Source organism: Camelus ferus, chromosome 19, assembly GCF_009834535.1.
Source record: "Camelus ferus isolate YT-003-E chromosome 19, BCGSAC_Cfer_1.0, whole genome shotgun sequence".
In the NCBI taxonomy this organism is placed as follows: Eukaryota; Metazoa; Chordata; class Mammalia; order Artiodactyla; family Camelidae; genus Camelus; species Camelus ferus.
This window is the reverse complement of record NC_045714.1, coordinates 4,028,633-4,047,407: the sequence shown is the minus strand read 5'-3', so window position 1 is coordinate 4,047,407 and position 18,775 is coordinate 4,028,633. Positions and strand designations below refer to the sequence as shown.

At 48.9% G+C, this 18,775-nt stretch overlaps 1 protein-coding gene across 4 annotated transcripts in view; it reads left to right on the top strand.

The window, feature by feature from the left end:
• The first annotated feature begins 4,157 nt into the window (after positions 1 to 4,157).
• SULF2 (sulfatase 2) overlaps positions 4,158 to 18,775 on the top strand; it is a 109,685-nt gene continuing 95,067 nt past the window's right edge. For 3 of the 4 annotated variants that reach the window (XM_032461327.1, XM_032461326.1, XM_032461322.1), the window contains exon 1: positions 4,713 to 4,878. The gene's annotated coding sequence lies outside the window, so the exon portion shown is untranslated. Of the gene's footprint in view, positions 4,395 to 4,712; positions 4,879 to 18,775 lie in introns of those variants that run through there. The other variant, XM_032461324.1, reaches the window with a different exon arrangement.

Below are 18,775 nucleotides of genomic sequence, written 5' to 3'. Positions count from 1 at the left end.
TGCCTCATCCACGGAGATCTGCTGCTGGGCTGCCGGGGGAAGCAGTGATCATTTTAATACTCAGTTACATGGTGTGCCTGTGTGCCCCTGTTTCATCCCATCACAAATTACGTGAAATTCGCATGTTTAGTCTTTTCTTGCTCACTTATCCGAAAGAGAACTATTGGTGTATTGTTAGGCAACCAGACAAATCGTCACTGTTATCTGTGTTCCTAACTGGAGGCAGCCATTGGTAAGAATTGGTAAGAATTCAGAGTAAACATCATTGCTCTTTGAGATTACTCACAAGCAGCCCCCAGGAGACTGTAATTATACCCGTTTATAATTCTACCTCCCAATCTCACCCTTGATTCATGAATGTGCACTTTTAGGCGTTGGGCGTTAGAATAAATTAGACTATACAATTACGTGTAATTAAGGAGGAAAATGGGTACCGTGCTGCAAAGATGAGCCCTGTTTTGCTGAAGTAAAGCATGTCTGTGTTAGCGTGCCAGCCCAGGGAGGCAGCATGAAATACAATTAATGTTCTTCTGACTTAATGGGGGTTTGTGGCGCTGTTTTTCATTATCACAATACCTCAAGAAATGTAAACAGGTTTTCTGTAATGCAGTTGCAATACTACAGACAAGACAGCTTGGGTCTAAGTGAAAACTCAGCAGAATTAACCACAAACTCATGTGATAGATGATGCTGGAATTTGTATTTTATAAACCATGCAAAACTGTCCCCACTCAGGCACTGAGACGTTGGTTCCCAACCCCCTGGGGGTGACTGCAGCCTCTTCTGCGTCATCGCAGAGGAAACAAGTTACAGCCAAACTTGGGTGGATTATTCAAGACACCTGTGCCCCACTTCGGAGGCTCACTCACATTCTCGAGCCTCCCCTCTGCCATCACGTGTCTGCTCTTAAGTTTCTCCTTCCACATGCCAATTTGTTCGAGACACGTTAAAAGCTTGACTTTTACAACCCTCATAAAATCTCATCTATGCCAACCCAAATGCAGCCAGAAATGCTCAGTCAGATTGAGTTTCAGCCTCTTGCTGGAGATAAAGAAACACAGCAGGAATGACTTTTTTTTAATTGTTTTATATATATGAGTCCAGGGAGCAGAAGAGCACTCTGGCTTAGCCAGATGGATAGAACCAGGCGGGTGTTCTGCCCAGAGGGCCTCCATGGAACTCACAGGAGCAAACGGGCTTGTGGGTGTCAAGAGATGGGTCCCCTCCAGGTTAAGCCAACAAGGGGGCAGGAAGTCGGGCTTGGCGAAAGGAGCCTGAAAAGCCCGATTATCCAGCCAGGAGGATCACAACGAGAGACACCACCAGGTGCAGGGGGACACAGAGGGAGCAGGCTGTCCCAGACGTGGTGGTTGGAGACGGTCAGGGGCTGCTGAAACAGGACAGGAAGGGTTCTAAGAATTACACTGAGGCCCCGCCCAGGGCCCCGCCCAGTCGTGGCTGAGGGACGACTTCCCAGGCTGGGGGACATCTGAGCCCCCTTAGGCCCCTCTTGTTTCCCAAGTGGACACTGAGCTCCTGAATGGGTCCGGGAGTCCCCACCTGCTTGGAGGGAACCTGGAACACTTAGGCCAACGCCTTGGACCTAGAAAACCATGGAGTTTGCTGTGAATTACGGGAAAGAAACATGGCCAGAGGGCACTTTGCAGACCCTCTGACCCAGTGAGTGCCTGAACTGGTGAGTTAAATCCTGACCTGAAGCCTGATCCACGCACCTGCTTGCAGTGAACACAAATGTGCTTGCACACACACAGGTGTGTGTACACGAACTCAGGGATACACACAGGTACACACACACGAAGAGGCACTCACACAAAAGATCTGTCTCTTCCTAAGAAAGTATAAGGAGTTAAGTCACAGACATCACCATGTTTGGTGTTTGAACAGCAACAGCGGAAAGAATAAATAGCCAAAAAGATAATCAGATGACACCATCTCAGCCCCACATAAGCAATTGTGAGCTGCTCCTCCATTACCAGGGTTCCCTGCTGTGGAGACAGGGATGGAGGAGAGAATTGTGGGCACGGCTCATTAAGGAAGGGAGAGTCATATTCCTGAACTTGAGGCCTAAAGGAAGAGCAGTATGTTTTTGAACATTTTTATTGTGGAAGTCCCCCCTACCTCTGAAATACTCTCCAGAACCCCAAAGAAAAAGCAAGCAAAGGCAGATCTCCTTCCTGGCAGATTTCACCTTCCTCCTCCACCCCAGGCCCTGGGAGCCACCCCCATGGGGCTCTGAGGCCCCAGTTAGAAAATTCCTACCATAGGGAAAACATGTCCCAAAGTTAGGCACAGCCTCCAGTGGGTTAAAATCCCATTTGTCACCTTTGTGACCTTGATTAAGACCCATTACCTTTTTGAGCATCAGTTTTCTTGAAACATAAGAGGGTTACATAGATCACCTAGGGGAAACACCCAGAAACTCCTAGAACTGCACTGTCCAGTAGGGGATCCCCTAGCCCCACGTGGCTGGTCCGAACTGAGAGGTGTTGTAAGTGTAAAACATACACTGGTTTCCAAAGACTTAGTAAAAAAAAAGAATGTAAGATATCTCATTCCTAATTTGTACATAGATTGCATGTTGACGTGATAATATTTTGGATATACTAGGTTAAGTAAGCCATATTATTAAAGTTAATTTCACCTGTTTCTTTTTATTGTTTTAATGCAGCTACTAGAAAATTTTAAATTACACACATAGCCGGCTTTATACCCCTCCCAAACAGCACGGGACTAGAGACTCTGCAACAAATGTGTCCCTTCCGCAAAGATGAGACAGAAGGAGTTGGGAGGTCCCCGCTATTTTTCGTCGGTGATGGTGAAGAGGTAAGCTCCACATTTTGTTCCAAGGCAAAAAGAGGGCAGAAGATCAGCAACTTCAGTGGTCCCAAAAGGTGTGCAGCAGAATCTGATTTGGAAAAACACGTTCCAGGTTTTTCTGATTTACTTAGACTGTAAGCTGATCTGGGGTAGCTAAGAGAGGTTATGGCGCAGAGAGCCTAAAGCCCCCAGCTGTGTCAGGACAGCCAATTTAAATTTCAGATAAACAACGAAGAAATTTTTTTTAGTATAAGTATATCCTCATGGACCTTCTGTATTTTTATTTGCTAAATATGACAACCCCAGCTATCATGAAAGATGACTACAGCAGAGAAAGGAGGTGCTGTATTACAAAGTTGACGATGGCCTGGGATTTAAAAACAACTCTGGAGCCAAGCATCTTGCGTTCAAATCCTGGGTCCACCACTTACAGTTGTGTGACCTTGAGTCAGTTACTTTAACCTCTCTGTGACTTGGTCTCCACATCTGTACTACAGGTATAATACCTTGTAAGAGCGTTACTAGGTTTAAATCAGCTGCTGTTGCCTGCGAGTACACTTAGCTACAGCTGAATCGGTTTGCCCTTAGCAATTTAGCTTTGTTTTCTGCAGCTACTAGTTGGTTCTCTGCCCGCGCATTGCCCACCCTTCAGCCCTGTCCCCCTCCAGCCTCTTCTGTGACGCTGGAGACAGCGGAAAGCGCGGTAGACAGCACCACCTTGAGTCGAGTTCCTCCCCTTTCAGAGGAAGCCAGTTTCTCCTTTCTTATTCCTGGACCATTTCTGAGCAAGGCAGCTATTTTCACGTGAGCTCAAGTTAATGTCTCAAGGAGCTTCCCGGGCGCTTGGGCAGTTCACCCTGCGATCTAGCCTCGGGTCCCGACTCCAGCCCGCGTCTCCAAAGAGAAATGTGTATGGTTAGAGGAGAGAGCTGGGCATTCAGCGAAGGCGGTAGGGTGTTTGGAAACCAGGTCGAGGTCCCGTGAAAGCAGATAAAAGAAAATATTTATTAACCTTTCATTAGGAGGGGAGCGCCCGGCCAGGACTGTTGCACGCCCCACGGAACACTTGGCTCCTTCCATCCGAGAGGAGAAGGAAAAGAAAGCGGAAAAGAGGCAAGGATTCTTCCTCTCCGTTTCCAGCCAAGTGGACCTGATCGATGGCCCTCCTGACTTTATTGCGATATTTGATTTATTAGAGATGCCCCCCTGGTGTGTGTGTATTACACACACACACACACACACGCACGCACGCACAGCTCTGGCCCGCGTCCCTCCCTCATTTCTAGCTCCTGGGTGAATCCCACAGCTGTTTCAACTCTCCGCCGAGGGCGAGCGGGAGCGAGTGTGTCGGGTGTGTGTGCGTCTGTGTCCCGGAGAGGGTGCGCGCTCGGCGCCGGGAGCGCGGCCAGCGGGGTCCCGAGGCATCGGGAGGCGGAGTGCTGCCCGGACCCACGCTCTCCGCCACTGCCCCGTCCGGGGCCGGACTTCGGAGCCAGGGCCGGGCTCTGGGAGCTGCAGGGCCGGGCCTGCCGGACCGCCCGTCCTTCGAGCCAGAGGTAAAGTGCTCGCGCGCCGGGGGCGCGGGGAGGGCGCCGCGGCGGGGAGCCGAGCCCCCGGGCCCCCGCCGCCCGCGGCTCCCCTCCCGCCGCTCCCCGCCCCGGCGCGCGCTCGCCTCCCCCGCGCGGAGGCCGGCGGCCGGCAGGCAGGCGGGCGGGCGGCCGGGCCGCGCGGTGCCAAGGGGCTGGGGCGATGCGAGAGCGGCTCGGGCGGGGCGCGGACCCGGACTTTGGCGAGGGCGGCGCGCCGGGGCGGGGGCCGGGGGCGGCGGCGGCGGCGGAGCCCGAGGGCGGAGAGGCGGGAGGAGGCGGAGGGAGGGAAGGAGGAGCAGCAGCAGCACTCGCCGGGGATGCAGCAGCGGCGGCGGCGGCGGCGGCGGCAGCAGCAGCGGCGCGGAGTCCCCTGCGCCCTGCGGCCCGGCTGGGCTGCGGCAGAGGCGGCAGCGCCCCGCGCCGGGTGAGGTCGCCCGGGCCGTGCGCCCTGGTGAGTGGGGCGCGGGGGCCAGGTGGGCGGGGCGGGGGCTCCCCGCGGCCGGAGCCGGCCCGGGTGAGCGCGGCCGCGAGCGCCGCCCAGGTGAGCCCGGGCGGGTCCCGACCGCCCGGCTCCGGCCCCAGCGCAGAGCGCGGAGGTGGGACCCGGCGGGCTGCAGGGTGGCTCTGGCGCCGGCGGGCCGCGGGAGGATGACCCTTTTGACCCCGCTGGCGGGCTGGGCGAGCGGGCGAAGACTTCCCACCGCTCCCCTGACCCGCCGACGCGCCACGCGGAGCCCTGGAGGCCCCCGGGGGCAGCGCTCGTGGACCCGGGCCGCAGGGGGATGGCCTCCTTGACCCCTTTGAGTTTAGACTCAGCGGACCGGCTGAAAGCCAGACCACGTGGGGTTTGTCCAGGCAGAACACGGGAAAGCGGTGGACCGAATCTTCAGAGTGGGAACTCAAAGATACCGAAAGGGCAAATGGGATTAAAAAGACGAACTTCCTCCCAGGCCGGGTTAGACAGAACCAGTTCTCATTCACTTGTAGAGAGATGCTCCCCTCCCCGGGCTCCCGAGGATTTCAGAAGTCTGACAGTGAAGCTGCAGCGATTTCTAAGAGTGCACTTTCTTTTTTCTCCAGTGTTCTTTATAGTAGTTCATTCATTCGTTCCACAAACATTTATGGAGCACCTCCTGGTGCCCGGCACCGCGTTACGTTCCAGAGAAAGGCAATGAATAGTATCGAGTTCCTGAGCACCAGAAGCTCTCAGTTCACTTTGAGGGCAGCTGGGAAAAGAGATGCGGTCTAAGGGTGGAAAAATGTAAGGAGGCACCTGGAAATCCTAGTTTTGCACAATGAACTCTGTCTGCAATTCCAGGTCTAGAGACGAAGACCACGGCCCCCCCGCACACAGTAGGACGAGCCCAGACATTCATTTTGACCATCCCTTTCTCCTCTTCCCCTTCCTGAAAGTTCTAAATCATTCCCTGCCCCCTCTCCTCTCTGGACAGTCTTCCTGCAGCTTGTTGTAATCACTTTTTGAGTTAAAAGTCAATATTTAATTAACCAAGTAATTACATTCAGCTTACGTCTGAATCTGGGTATTTGCACATCTGTGCATGTCGGGACACCCGCCCGCGCGCCCCTCCATCTGTCCCCTGCCCGCTTTCCCACAGTGCCGCCTGCCCTCCCTTTGGGGCAGAGAAGGGAGGCTGCTCATGAGCGGGTTCTCTGGGGGACAGAGACGCAGGGAGGGCGGACTTTCCCTAGAGGACACCCGGTGTCTCTCCCCAGAGCAGGAAGAGTTACTCCGCATCTTGTAGTTAATAGCGAAGGGGATTTCTTACTACACCTCCACTACCCATTACAGAACCACCAGAGGGGGGGTTAATTAAATTAAATCCACTCACCCCATATAGAAAGAGGGTGGGGAGGACAGACTGAAGACACCTCACCCTGTAAGAGAGGTCCTCCCACGCGTGGAGTAGAGGAAACTCATCACAAAAGCCTGTCCAGGTGTGTGACTTAGTGTTCCAATTAGCAACCGAGGGGAGATGGTGGCAGCTTGGCTGATAGGCAGTTGGACATTTTCATGTGAAGGGTCTTCTTTGGGCCAAGTTTATGGACGTAAGTGCATGATGTTGGCATAGCTGCTGTGGCTGAGAGTCATTGTGGCTTTGGGCTTTGGGCTTTGTGTATATTTACTGGGTTTTTGAAATTTGAATTTATGGCTTTTTCTGAAACCTTAATAACATGTTAAGTTTTCAGACTTAAGAGCTGACTGATGAGTTGATTGTAAAAAGCTTCGGCGTGAGGAAGGACAGTGTGGCTGTGTGTGAGGCTGTGCACATACAAACAGGCATGTGTGTGTCCCCACCCAACAACTCCATTCAGTTGCCATCCCGAGGACTTAGTTGGTGTCTGGTTGCACATCCTGATGCTTGAAGTCCATCCTTTGGATTTGGGAATCACTTGTCCCTCTTCCTTTCCCTGGATGTGTTCCATTTATCTGTTTGCACCTGCCTCAAGAAGGCAGCTTCTGGTCTCCTGAGTTAGCCAGACCTGGAATGTCACCCAACTCCATCTAATTTGTTCTTTGACTTCCTCCCACCACAAAGAGACCAAAAGCCTTGCCCTGAAGAATATCAGCATGACCAGCTTGTAGTTGAAAGAAAGAACTTTGTCTAGACTGTAGATGACAGATAACACTTATGTAGTGTTTGACGGGCCACACACTGTTACAAATCCTTATGCATAATAACTCATTTAATCCACACGAAACCTCTGAAGTAGGTCCTGTGATTGTCATCATGTTAAAGACGAGGAAACTAAGGCACTAAGAGAATCGTGACCTTCTGACAGTTGGTCAGTGGTAGAGCCAGGACTGGAAGGGCCCTAAGGCTCTGGGGTCCACTCTGACCCTCTGTCCTCTCCTCCCTTCTTGACCTTGGCCTTTTTTTCCATGTGTAGAAGAAACATGCACAGCAGCAGAAAATGCAGTTAGGCAATCCAGCTTTGAAAGGCAGAAGCCCCTCAGTAATCCCTCTTCTTTCCAAAAACCTCCACCGTTTGAGGGGAGTCTGGGGTTTGTATTTTGGTTTGGGGGGGTGGGAGTTGCCCTGAGGAAAATACGTGATTGCCTGGCAAGGTCTCTTTCTCCCTGCAAGTACACACTCCCCTAGTCAGGATGCAAAGGGAACTGTTAGGTGGGGCTGAGGGGAAACAGCCATGAGATCTGAGGTGCGGGTTTGTGCCCCCCTGAGCACACAGTGGAGAGAGGGTTAAAATTCTCCTAGAGGTGCGGCCCTCTTGTGGTTGGTAATGGAGTCGCATCATCCTGTCCCGGGAAGGGTGGCCCAGGCCAGGGCCCTTTGTTTCTGGCCTGGGCCCTGTGTGGCCAGTGGAAGTGGAAGGTGGGACCTCCTCTGAAGGCCAGCCTGCAGGCGAGGGAGGCCTTACCCAGGCCTGCCTTCCATGAGCCTTCTTGTGATGGGCTTTGGGTGGGGAATCTGCAGTGCCCCTGATTCGGATTCAAGACGCTACCTAATTGGAAGATCATTAAGATCATTATAATTAATTGGCATCCTGATAAATGGCGTGATTGCCTAATTGGGGTGGTTGCTAGGGAACCAGGCCTCACTCGGAGCAGAGAGGGGAGGTGGCGTTGGGCTGGCCGCAGGTGGGTGTCAGGGTTACAGACCCAGCGGGTTAATGGGTGGGAAGCCGGAGCCATCTTCACCCACATCTGCCCGTATTTACTGGGCAGCTGCTGTGGGCAAGTTGCAAGTGGATTATCGGTTAGGGATATTTTCCTAGAAAGACTGTGAAGGAATCAAGACCTTTTCTCTTGTAAGCAACAGAGAGGGAGAAAAAAACTTCAGACCAATCTAAGGAGAAGAGGTGGGGACTTACTGGCTTTTATGACCAGAAAACGCTAAGGCAACAGCTTCAGGCACAGCTGGAGTCAGGGCTCAGATTTTGACCTTAGAATCCGTCCCTCTCCATCTCTGTTCTTCCTTCCACAGGGCTGGTTTCTTTCTCCAGCAACAAGAGCCAGGTGGGCGGGCTCGGGCACTGAGGTCAGGAGAGCTGGGCTGCCTGGCTACCTGCCCGGCTGTGAGATCCATGGCCCATTACTTAACCTCTCTATTCCTCAGTATTGTAGTCTGGCAGATGATGACGGTCACAGCTCCTATCTCCTGGCTAGTAGGAAAGGATAAAATGAGATCGTCCACATCAAGTGCTTGGCACCGTGTCTGACCCAGGCAGACCCTCGGTAAACATTGGCTGTTCTCATGGTTAAGGTGCTGAGCTCAAGAGCTGTCCCCTCATCCTCTCTGGTTCAAGCCCACCCAAGAAGAACAAGCTTCTTTTCCGGTAATGCCCTCCCAAGCCCCAAGCCTCCCTCTGATGGGACTGTTTGTTTTGTTTTGTTTTTTATTGAAGTATAGTTGATTACAACATGTTCATTGCTGGTGTACAGCACAGTGATTCAGTTGTACATGTTTATATATATTCCTTTTCATATTCTTTTTCCTTATAGGCTATTATAAGTTATTGAATATAGTTCCCTGTGCTATACAGTAGGATCTATTCCATATATAGTAGCTCATTTCTACAAATCCCAAACTCCCAATTTATCCCTCTACCCCATGTTTTCCCTCTTGTAACCCTGAGTTTGTTTTCTATGTCTCTGAGTCTCTTTCTGTTTGTAAATAAGTTCATTTGTCTCATTTTTTTAGATTCCACATATAAGTGATACCATATGGTATTTTTCTTTCTTTTGGCTTGCTTCACCTGAGTATGACAGTCTCCTGGTGCATCCATGTTACTGCAAATGGCATTATTTTATTATTTTTTATGGCTGAGTAGTATTCCATTGTGTGTGTATACAGACACACACACACACACACACACACACACACAACTTCTTTGTCCTGATTAGACCATTTTGTGTCATGCTCACTCCAAGGCAGTGACTGGCCATGGAAATGAGTTGCTGATAATGGGCTTAGGCCAGGCTCCCAGGGCCCACCCTGGAGCTGGGGGCAGAGGGGCTTAGCCCCAAGGACACCAGTGAAAGGAAACCTGGTTTCTGGGGAGGCAGACGGCCAATGTCTATGATAAGGGGGACACAAGTGTAAGAGATGATGGCCAGATGGACCTGCTTCCATTTTGGTCAAGGTGGGGACCATGGAAACAGCTAGCTACTGGGTGGGCAGCCTCCCCCACTGCCCCCTCCACTGAGGTCAGCAGGCACTGGAGGCCGGACTTTTCTACCTGAGTGTCCACCGTGTGCTACCTGGCCTTGATTCTGCATTTTCTGGTGGCCAGGAGCAGTGTTTGCCCAGCCTTCCACCGTGTGCATCATCTGGAGGTATCTATTAAAAAGCTCAAATTCCAGGCCCTGCTGAATCAAACTCCCAAGGGGGGCCCTGGCTGCTGGAAGGGGACCAGAGTTCCGTGTGTGTGTGTGTGTGTGTGTGTGTGTGTGTGTGTATGTTCCACATCAGCAGAGAGGTGGAAAGAGGACCCTCTAATCTGATGCAGGGGCTGCAGAAAGGCAGAGGAAATGGTCTAAGGGAGATCAGACATGTAAAGGGGTTCTGGAAACTGCTATACAGGTTAAGAGGGCATTCCTTTTACTTGTCAGTGCACATGTGTCTACTGAGTAGCTACTGTGGGCCAGGCACTCTGTTGGACATTAGGATGAACAAAAGAGACCCCTGCTCTCATGGAATTTATACCCCAGAGGGTGAAAAGCAGATAATCCTCAAGCAAACAAGTCCGAGGCTCTTTCTGAAAGCGGCCAGCTCTGCGGTGGGAACAAGATAGTGATAGGATGGAAGACGATGGGCGGGGCGGACAGCTTTTGGCAGGTGGTCAGGGGCGGCCTCTCTGAGGATGTGACATTTGTGCTGTGACCTAAATTTTGAGAGTGAGCTGGCCTTGGGAAGATCTGGGGAAGGAGCATTCCAGGTAGAGGGAGCAGCCAGTGCAAAGGCCTGGAGATGGAGAGGAATGGCTTGTCCAAGTCCCCTGTTTAAAACACAGACAGAAGTCCGGTGGGGTGGAGGGTAATGAGTAGGCAGGGGAAGGAGAGAGATGGGGTCAGTGGTGAGACATGTGGGCCATGGTGAGAAATCTAGATTTTGTTTCCAATGAAATGGAAAATCGTTGGGGAGTTTTAAGTCAGGAAATGACATGATGTGTTTTTAAAAACTCCTCAGCAGCTACCATGAGAGGGCTGCTTTGCAAGTGGAAGCTGGGACCTGAGGATGGGGAGCTGATAGTGGCCAGGATGGTGGTGGTGGTAGCAATGGAGGTGGAGTGAAATGGGTGGATTGGAGACATATTTTGGAAGCGGAGCCAATGCTCTGGATGAGGGACGAGCTGTCATTTTCGACCAAGGAAAACTGCTTCCTCCCACCCAGGGGGTGCCTTTAGCAATGTCTGGAGATTTTTTGGTCGTCACAGCTAGAGAGAGATGCTACTGCTGTCTAGTGGGTGGAAGCCAGGGATGCTGTTAAACATCCTCCAATGTGAGAACACCCCCCACAACAAAGAGTGATCCAGCCCCCAAAATCTGTAGGACCAAGGAGTCAAAGACGCCTGGACAGTTTTGTGTATAGTGATTCCTAAATAGGGAAGTCTAGGAGAGATGGTTTGGAGCGGGGAGGATGAGCCAGAATTTAGCTGTGGAAATGTTGGGTTTGAGATGACTCTCGCCCTGGGTGGTGGAAAGCTTACTGGGTGCTGGATACACAAGTCTGGAGCTGGTTGGGGCTGGCAACTGAAATTTGGGAGTGTTCAGTGCATCCATGTTATTTTAAGCTAGGGGACTGGACACAATCATCTGGGGAGAATGCATTTTGTTCTCTGGTGTGGTTTCCTCCCTCCTCCCCTGCCCGAATGCCTGTCGTGCATCTATTTGATGAATATTTTTAGCACATCCCACACACTCACCTCTTGATGACGCTCCTGAGAAATTCCCAGAGGCTCAGGCTGAGTGCCACCCCTCCCCCCTGTCCATCTTCTCATCGCTCAGTGGTTAGCAGACAGAGCTGAGTAGTCATCACTGCAACAGATGCCCTTGGGAAGTTGCTGAAGTTCATATGGGATCCTGGGTCTCGCAGGCAGCGCGACGCCTCCCTGGTAGAGCAGCTGTTGGCGTGGTCTTCAGAGCTTCTCCTCCAGCCCAGACCCACGCTTCATGGAATTCTCTCTAACCAGCAACCGCCACTGTTTGAATTTTCCACAGTCTCTCCTTTCTTTCTTTCTTTCTTTTTTTTTCCTTTTTTTTGGGGGGAAGGGGACAGTTCGTTAGGTATATTTATTATTAGGTTTGTTTTTTTTTAATGGAGATATTGGGGATTGAACCCAGGACCTCATGCTTGCTAAGCATGTGCTCTAATGCTTAAGCTATACCCTCCCCGACTCCACAGTCTCTTAATGATTCCAAAACACACGTGGCCCAGTGGCCCTGACATCTGACATGTAGCTGCATCTTAAAAAAGGTCTGGACCCACTACTTTGCACACCTGGGCCTTGCTTGAAGGTTAGATAAGTTCTATCCCAAACTCAGAGTTGTTATGAGCGAGTCTTGTGTGTGTGAGTTGACAGGCAGGGCCATCCCAGGGGACCATGAGCAGTGCCCAAGATGTGTTTGGCCAGGTGGAAGCCAGATGTGTTCGGGGAGGAATGTTGCCAGCAGCCTTTCTTATTAGCTCAAGATCAGGGCCCCAGCGGGTGACTGGACCCAACTCAGCAGCCAGAAAAGGCAATCGTTTTGAGCCGCAGAAGTTCAGGGAGATGTTCATGCTCTGGTGAAAATCAGGTCATCCAAAAGCAGCTTTTCTGGCCTGTTCTCCAGACAGACACTGTCCACAGACTTCTGAAAGCAGACCATTTACCTGGATATTTCAGAGAACAGGAAAGCCTACTAGAGGCTTAGTGGCATGGAGTCCTCATCATTTGAGTGTGGATGAAAATGTAGTCACTGCAGTGATAGAATTCCTGGCTGAGAGTGGCTTATGCAGTAGAAACATTTAATTCTTACATAACAAAAGTCCAAAGCAGGGTGGTCCAGGGGCCAATTTGTTGGTACAGTAATGTCATCAAAGACCCAGGATCTTCCTAGCCCATTCCTCTGTCTTCAGCATGTCTTTGATCTTTGTTGCTTCATGATCTCAAGATGACTGCCACAGCTCCAGACATCATATCCCCATACAAATGGGATTAAAGAGCAGGACTCTTTGATGTCTCTCTTTTAATCAGAGAGCAAAATCTTTCTAAGAACACCCCAACGCCTGCAGACTTTGCTTTGTGCCTCATTGGCATAAGGTTGGGTTTTGTATTCACCTCTAAGCTAAACACTGGCAAAGGGCTTTTCACATTTGACTTAGCTCAGTGGTTCTCCAAATTAACAGATCAAACACTCTCTTATAGCAAATATATTTTGCCAGGTTTTCCTGAAATAAATTCATAGATAATACAACCTATCTATACATATATTTTAATCAGTAAAGTACCCTGACTGTAATTTAAAGGAAAATTAAAAAGGAGAGTGATTTATAATTAAACATATGCGTTACAGCCTGTGAACGCTTAGGAACAACTGCATTAGAAGATGCAACGTAGCAGTCAGATACTTACACTAGTTCAGGATGACATAAATCTGACAGCTACAATTGCAGTGGAATACAAATGTTTGGTTTTGCAGCTCAGATACCACATGTGCTGTGGCCATAAGCAATGTGATTTTCCAAAATAGTGAACAATTTACCAAAATTTCCAAATGAAATAAACTACAGTCTTCCCTCAGTTTACTTAGTGGTCGCATTCCCGGAAAATTCAGCATAGGATAGAACCTTGCAAAAGCATCTTTTGTATTGATGTGTGAAATGGAGTTCATGTCTGGGGTCAGGCAACTGTGAAAGCTTCTTCACCTACGTGAATGTCTGGTGCAACATTAAAAAGTTGTACTGAAATTGGGCAGTTCCTCACCACGTGGAGTGTTGCAAGTTATCCAGTAGCCCTGCACCCCCACTGGATGCCAGAAGCACCCCCGAGTCATGTGACAATCAAAACCTCACAGGTTCTTGAGAGTACCCCCTTGGAGGGGTAATTTGACCCCTCTGAGAACCACTGGCTTAGACTAATGCTGGCATGTTGCCAAGGTGGGGGAGGACCCACCCTTGAAAAAATTGGGGTCCTATAGACCAAGGAATGACCAGAAAGTGAGGCACCCACAGTGTCTGCCCCAAGAGTTGTCCCCCAGCTCTTCTTTCTGCTCCTCAACCTCCTGTTGACATGTTCCTAAAACATCCCAGTCCAGCCAGTGAAATAAACCCATGTGGTTGGTGTGGGCCAGCCTCTCCAGTGAATGGGGTTATGAGTTCTTGGGTTAATCTGGGTATCAGTGGCTTCCACCTGGGCAGGAGATGAAGACGGTATAGAATATTGGACATAAGAAATCCCTGAGAATCCATGTGTCATGATAGTTAAGGGCCTGGACTCCAGAACCAGAATTCCTGGTTCCAGTCCCAGTTGGCCACTCAGTAGCTGGGTAGAGCTGGGCAAGTCACTTAACCTCTCTGAGCCTCAGATACCTTCTGTAAAATGGGGATAATCGCAGTAGCAGGCTCCTAGAGTTACCGTGAAACACTAGAACAGTGCGTGGGCATGTGGAAAGTGCTTCAAAAGGCAGATAGTGTTATTGCTCCTCTTTGTGGGTCCTTTTTAGCTTTTTAAAAGTTGAGATATAATTGACATATAACATTGTATTCATTTTATTTTTTTAATTTTTTAAAAACTTATTTTTGTTTATTTATTTAAATGGAAGTAGTGGAGCTTGAACCTAGGACGTCATGCATGCTAAGCATGCACTCCACCACCGAGTCATACCCTCCTCGTATTTATTTTAGATGTACAACATAGTGATTTGATAGATGTACACATTGTAAAAGATTACCCCGGTAAATTTAGTTACATAGCCATCACCACACATAGTGACAATTTTTTTTCTTGTAATGAGAACTTTTAAGATCTACTCTCTTAGCATCTTTCAAATATACAATACAGTATTGGGTTTTTTGTATATATATTTTATTGAAGTATAGTCAGTTTACAATGTTGTGTCAGTTTCTGGTGTACAGCACAGTGCTTCAGTCATACACGAACATACATGTATTCGTTTCATAGTCTTTTTCACCATAAGTTACTACAAGATATTGAATATAGCTTCCTGCGATATACAGCATGAACTTGTTTATTCTATATATATCAGTATCTGCAAATCTCTAACTCCCAATTTATCCCCTCCCCCCCCCCAGGTAATCACAAGTTAGTTCTCTATGTCTGAGACTATGTTTCTGTTTTGTAAATAAGTTCATATGTCTTTTTTAGATTTCACATATAAGTGATATCATATGTATTTTTCTTTCTCTTTCTGGCTTACTTCACTTGGAATAACAATCTCCAGGTCCATCCATGTTGCTGCAAATAGCATTATTATTATTTTTATGGCTGAGTAGTATTCCATTGTATAAATATACCACAGCTTCTTTATCTAGTCATCTGTCAATGGACATTTAAGTTGTGTCCATGTTTTGGCTACTGTAAATAGTGCTGCTATGAACATTGGGCTGCATGTATCTTTTTGAATTAAGACTTCGTCTGGATTTATGCCCAGGAGTGGGATTGCTGGATCATATGGTAAGTCTGTTTTCAGTCTTTTGAGGAATCTCCATACTGTTTTCCATAACGGCTGTACCAAACTACATTCCCACCAACAATGTAGGAGGCTTCCCTTTTCTCCACAGCCTCTCCAGCATTTATTGTTTGTGAACTTCTGAATGGCGGCTATTCTGACTGGTGTGAGATGGTACCTCATTGTAGTTTTGATTCGCATTTCTCTGATAATTAGCAATATTGAGCATTTTTTCATGTGCCTGTTGGCCTTTGGATGTCTTAATTAGAGAATTGCTTGTTTAGGTCTTCTGCCCATTTTTTTGATTGGGTTTTTTTTTCTTATTAAATTGTATGAGCTGTTTATATATTCTGGAAATTAAGCCCATATCAGTCTCATCTTTTGCAATTATTTTCTCCCATTCTGTAAGTTGTCTTTTTGTTTTGCTTATGGTTTCCTTTGCTGTGCAAAAGCTTGTAAGTTTAATTAGGTTCCATTTGTTTAATTTTGTTTTTATTTCTATTGCCTGGGTAGACTTCCCTAGGAGAACATTGTTAAGATTTATGTCATAATGTTTTGCCTATGTTTTCTTCTAAGAGGTTTATAGTGTCTTGTCTTATGTTTAGTCTTTAAGCCATTTTGAGTTTATTTTTGTGTGTGGTGTGAAGAATGTTCTAACTTCATTGATTTACATGCTGCTGTCCAGTTTTCCCAACACCATTTGCTGAAGAGACTGTCTTTACTCCATTGTATGTTCTTGCCTCCTTTGTCAAAGATTAATTGGCTGTAAGTCATTGGGTTTATTTCTGGGCTCTCTATTCTGTTCCATTGATCCAGATGTCTGTTTTTGTACCAATACCATGCTGTTTTGATTACTGTAGCTCTGTAGTATTGTCTGAAGTCTGGGAGGAGGGATCTTCCTCCAGCTTCATTCTTTTTCTTCAGTATTGCTTTGGCAATTCTGGGTCTTTTGTGATTCCATATAAATTTTAGGATTACTTGTTCTAGTTCTGTGAAAAAAATATCCTGGGTAATTTGATAGAGATAGCATTAAACCTGTAGATGGCTTTGGGTGATATGGCCATTTTAACAATATTAATTCTTCCAGTCCAAGAACATGGGATATCTTTCCATTTCTTTAAGTCATCTTTAATTTCCTTAGTCAATGTTTTGTGGTTCTCCACGGATAAGTCTTTCATTTCCTTGGTCAGATTTATTCCTAAGTATTTTTGGGGGGGATGCAATTTTAAAAGGGATTGTTTCTTTACTGTCCTTTTCTGATATTTCATTGTCAGTGTAAAGAAATGCCTACTGATTTCTGTATGTTAATCTTGTATCCTGCTACCTTGCCGAATTCTTTTATCAGCTCTAGTAGTTCTTGTGTGGAGCGTTGAGGGTTTCCTATATATAGTATAGTATGGTTCCGTGGCTTCCTGAGCTGATGGATTACATCATGTCTACTCCCCACCCTGCCCCGCCCACCTCCTCTTTTAAGCCTTAGTGCAGCCACCTCAGGAAAGGCGCTTTCCTGTAGGGAACTGACCTAGAGGACAGGGGCCTGAGCCAGTCCTAGGAGCCCAGGATGGGCCCTGTCACCATGTGCACGGGGAGATGCTGATGAGTAGAGCAGGGCTTCCTAACAGCTTCCAGATGATTCCACTGCACAGCTGAAGTTGACGACTGCTGAAGCAGGGAGAATAGGTGCTAGATGGGGTGCCTTCTGCTGGGATTTCTGCAAAGTCCCAAAAGGGCTTGTCAGGGCTGGTAGCTCCTTTACCCTCCCTCCAGAGGCCCATGGCACCTATTATAAAGTCCAGATTCCTTGTCACCACCTGGACTGCACTTCTGTCTCCCTCCTTGCTCCTCGAAGGGCATTACACCCAGTCACACTGGCCTCCTCTCTGTTCCTTGGCTGCTTCAAAGCCTATTCCAACCTCAGGACCTTTGCACTTCCTGTTCCATCTACCTGGACCTCTCCACCCTGGTAGCATCATAAATCTGGCTCCTTCTTATCGGTCAGGTCTCAGCTCAGATGTCACCTCCTCAGAATGCCAAGAATACCATTCTGGTTTAAGTTTATAGCACTTATGGCCTCTCTGGAATTACCTCAATTTACTTGTTTGTCCTTTGTCCTCTTGCTAAAAAGTAAGCCCCATGGTTGTGGGGACCTTGTTTGTATCCCCAGCGTCTGGAACAAGGCCTGGCACTCCCTGAGGGCTCAGGAAATACTTTTTGGATGAAAGGATCAAGAAAGGAGGCTCAGACATCAGCTTTATGGATCTGAATCTGGTGTTTGGGGATGCTTGCTCAGAGGTCAAGGCAAGGGGGTCAAAATGTGTTTGTCATTTGCCGAAATCAAAGGTGGGAGTAGAGAGGGTTGCTTTTGCCCCATCACCAGTCCCTGTCCCTTCCCAGCACCCAGCCCAGCGGAGGAGCTGGGCTTTGTGCTAATGTCCTTCTCACAGGAGCAGTCACCCCACTGGAAGGGCGAGCATGCTGGGTAAGGAGGGAACCACTGGCCCAGTGGGTGTGCCCCTGCCTCCCCAGACCCCGCCCCACCCTGGGCACGGGCGGCCCAGCCCTCTCTCCCTTTCTTCCAGCCACCGTACACCTGGACACAAAGCACACCTGGTGACACCCAGTGAGTCCCCCAGCGCTGGGGAGACCACCCATCAGAAACTGATGCCAGCTCAAAGAACACCTCTGACCCTGGCTTTCCTCCCATGTGACAGTCTATTTCCAGCTGCTAATTAGATAGCACAGCACACCAGGGTTGGAAGCGGACCTGTCATTCGCAATTCTCTCCACTCACGTCTCTAAATTTAGCGGGTTATTTAGTAAAAGTTGCTTCAGCCTCCCTCCCCCTCCCATGAATGCAGGCTTCTCAAATCGTTGTCCGCGTCGGCCGTTTCCACGGTGAGTTAATGAGAAGCTCGTGCGCTAATAGCAGGGGCCTGATGGGCGAGGACGGTGGGCACCGCTGTGGATGGGGTGAGAGGGAAGAAATAATTGGATTATTAATACCGGGCAGTCAAAATAGCCTTTTATCCCTTTCATGTTCTTCTCGAAGGAAACTACCATCTCTGGAAACCTAAATAGGGTTCTGTGGGGGTAAACAGTGCTGAGAAAGTGTGAGCTTAAAAAATGGGAGGGGGTGTGAGTGGAATTGTCAGCCCCGCAGAGGCTGTCTACACCAAGAACTAGCCTGCAATTAGGCGTGAATAATGACTCTTTTGAGGTCCTACTTTATTGCTTTTGGCCAAAGGCCTTTTGCAGAAATAACTTTGTAACTTGCTGCCAGGGAAGCTTTTGTCCACAGCCAAGACAAAAGAACAAAGAGCAGAGGTGGGAAGATCTTTATCTGATTCCTGTTTCCCCTAAACACCCAGGAAGGGCAGCGGGTGTGGCCTGCCTGGAAGGTGTGGGCTGGGGGCAGGTGATGTCACACCCCATCTGTGCCAGGCTGCCGCTCCTGCTCCTGCCATTCTGGTCTTTATTCTGGTCTTCAGAACACCCAGCTCATTCCCACCACAGGGCCTTTGCACTTCCCTTTTCCTTTGCTTAGGAAGTGTTACGCCCACAGCTGGCTTCTCACCCACCTTCTGGTCTTAGCCCAGACGTTGCCTCCTAGAGGCCTCCCCTGATTCACTCTCTATCCTGTCACCCTGACCACTCCCTTCAAAGAACTTAAGATCATCTGAAATTCATCTTCATTTGT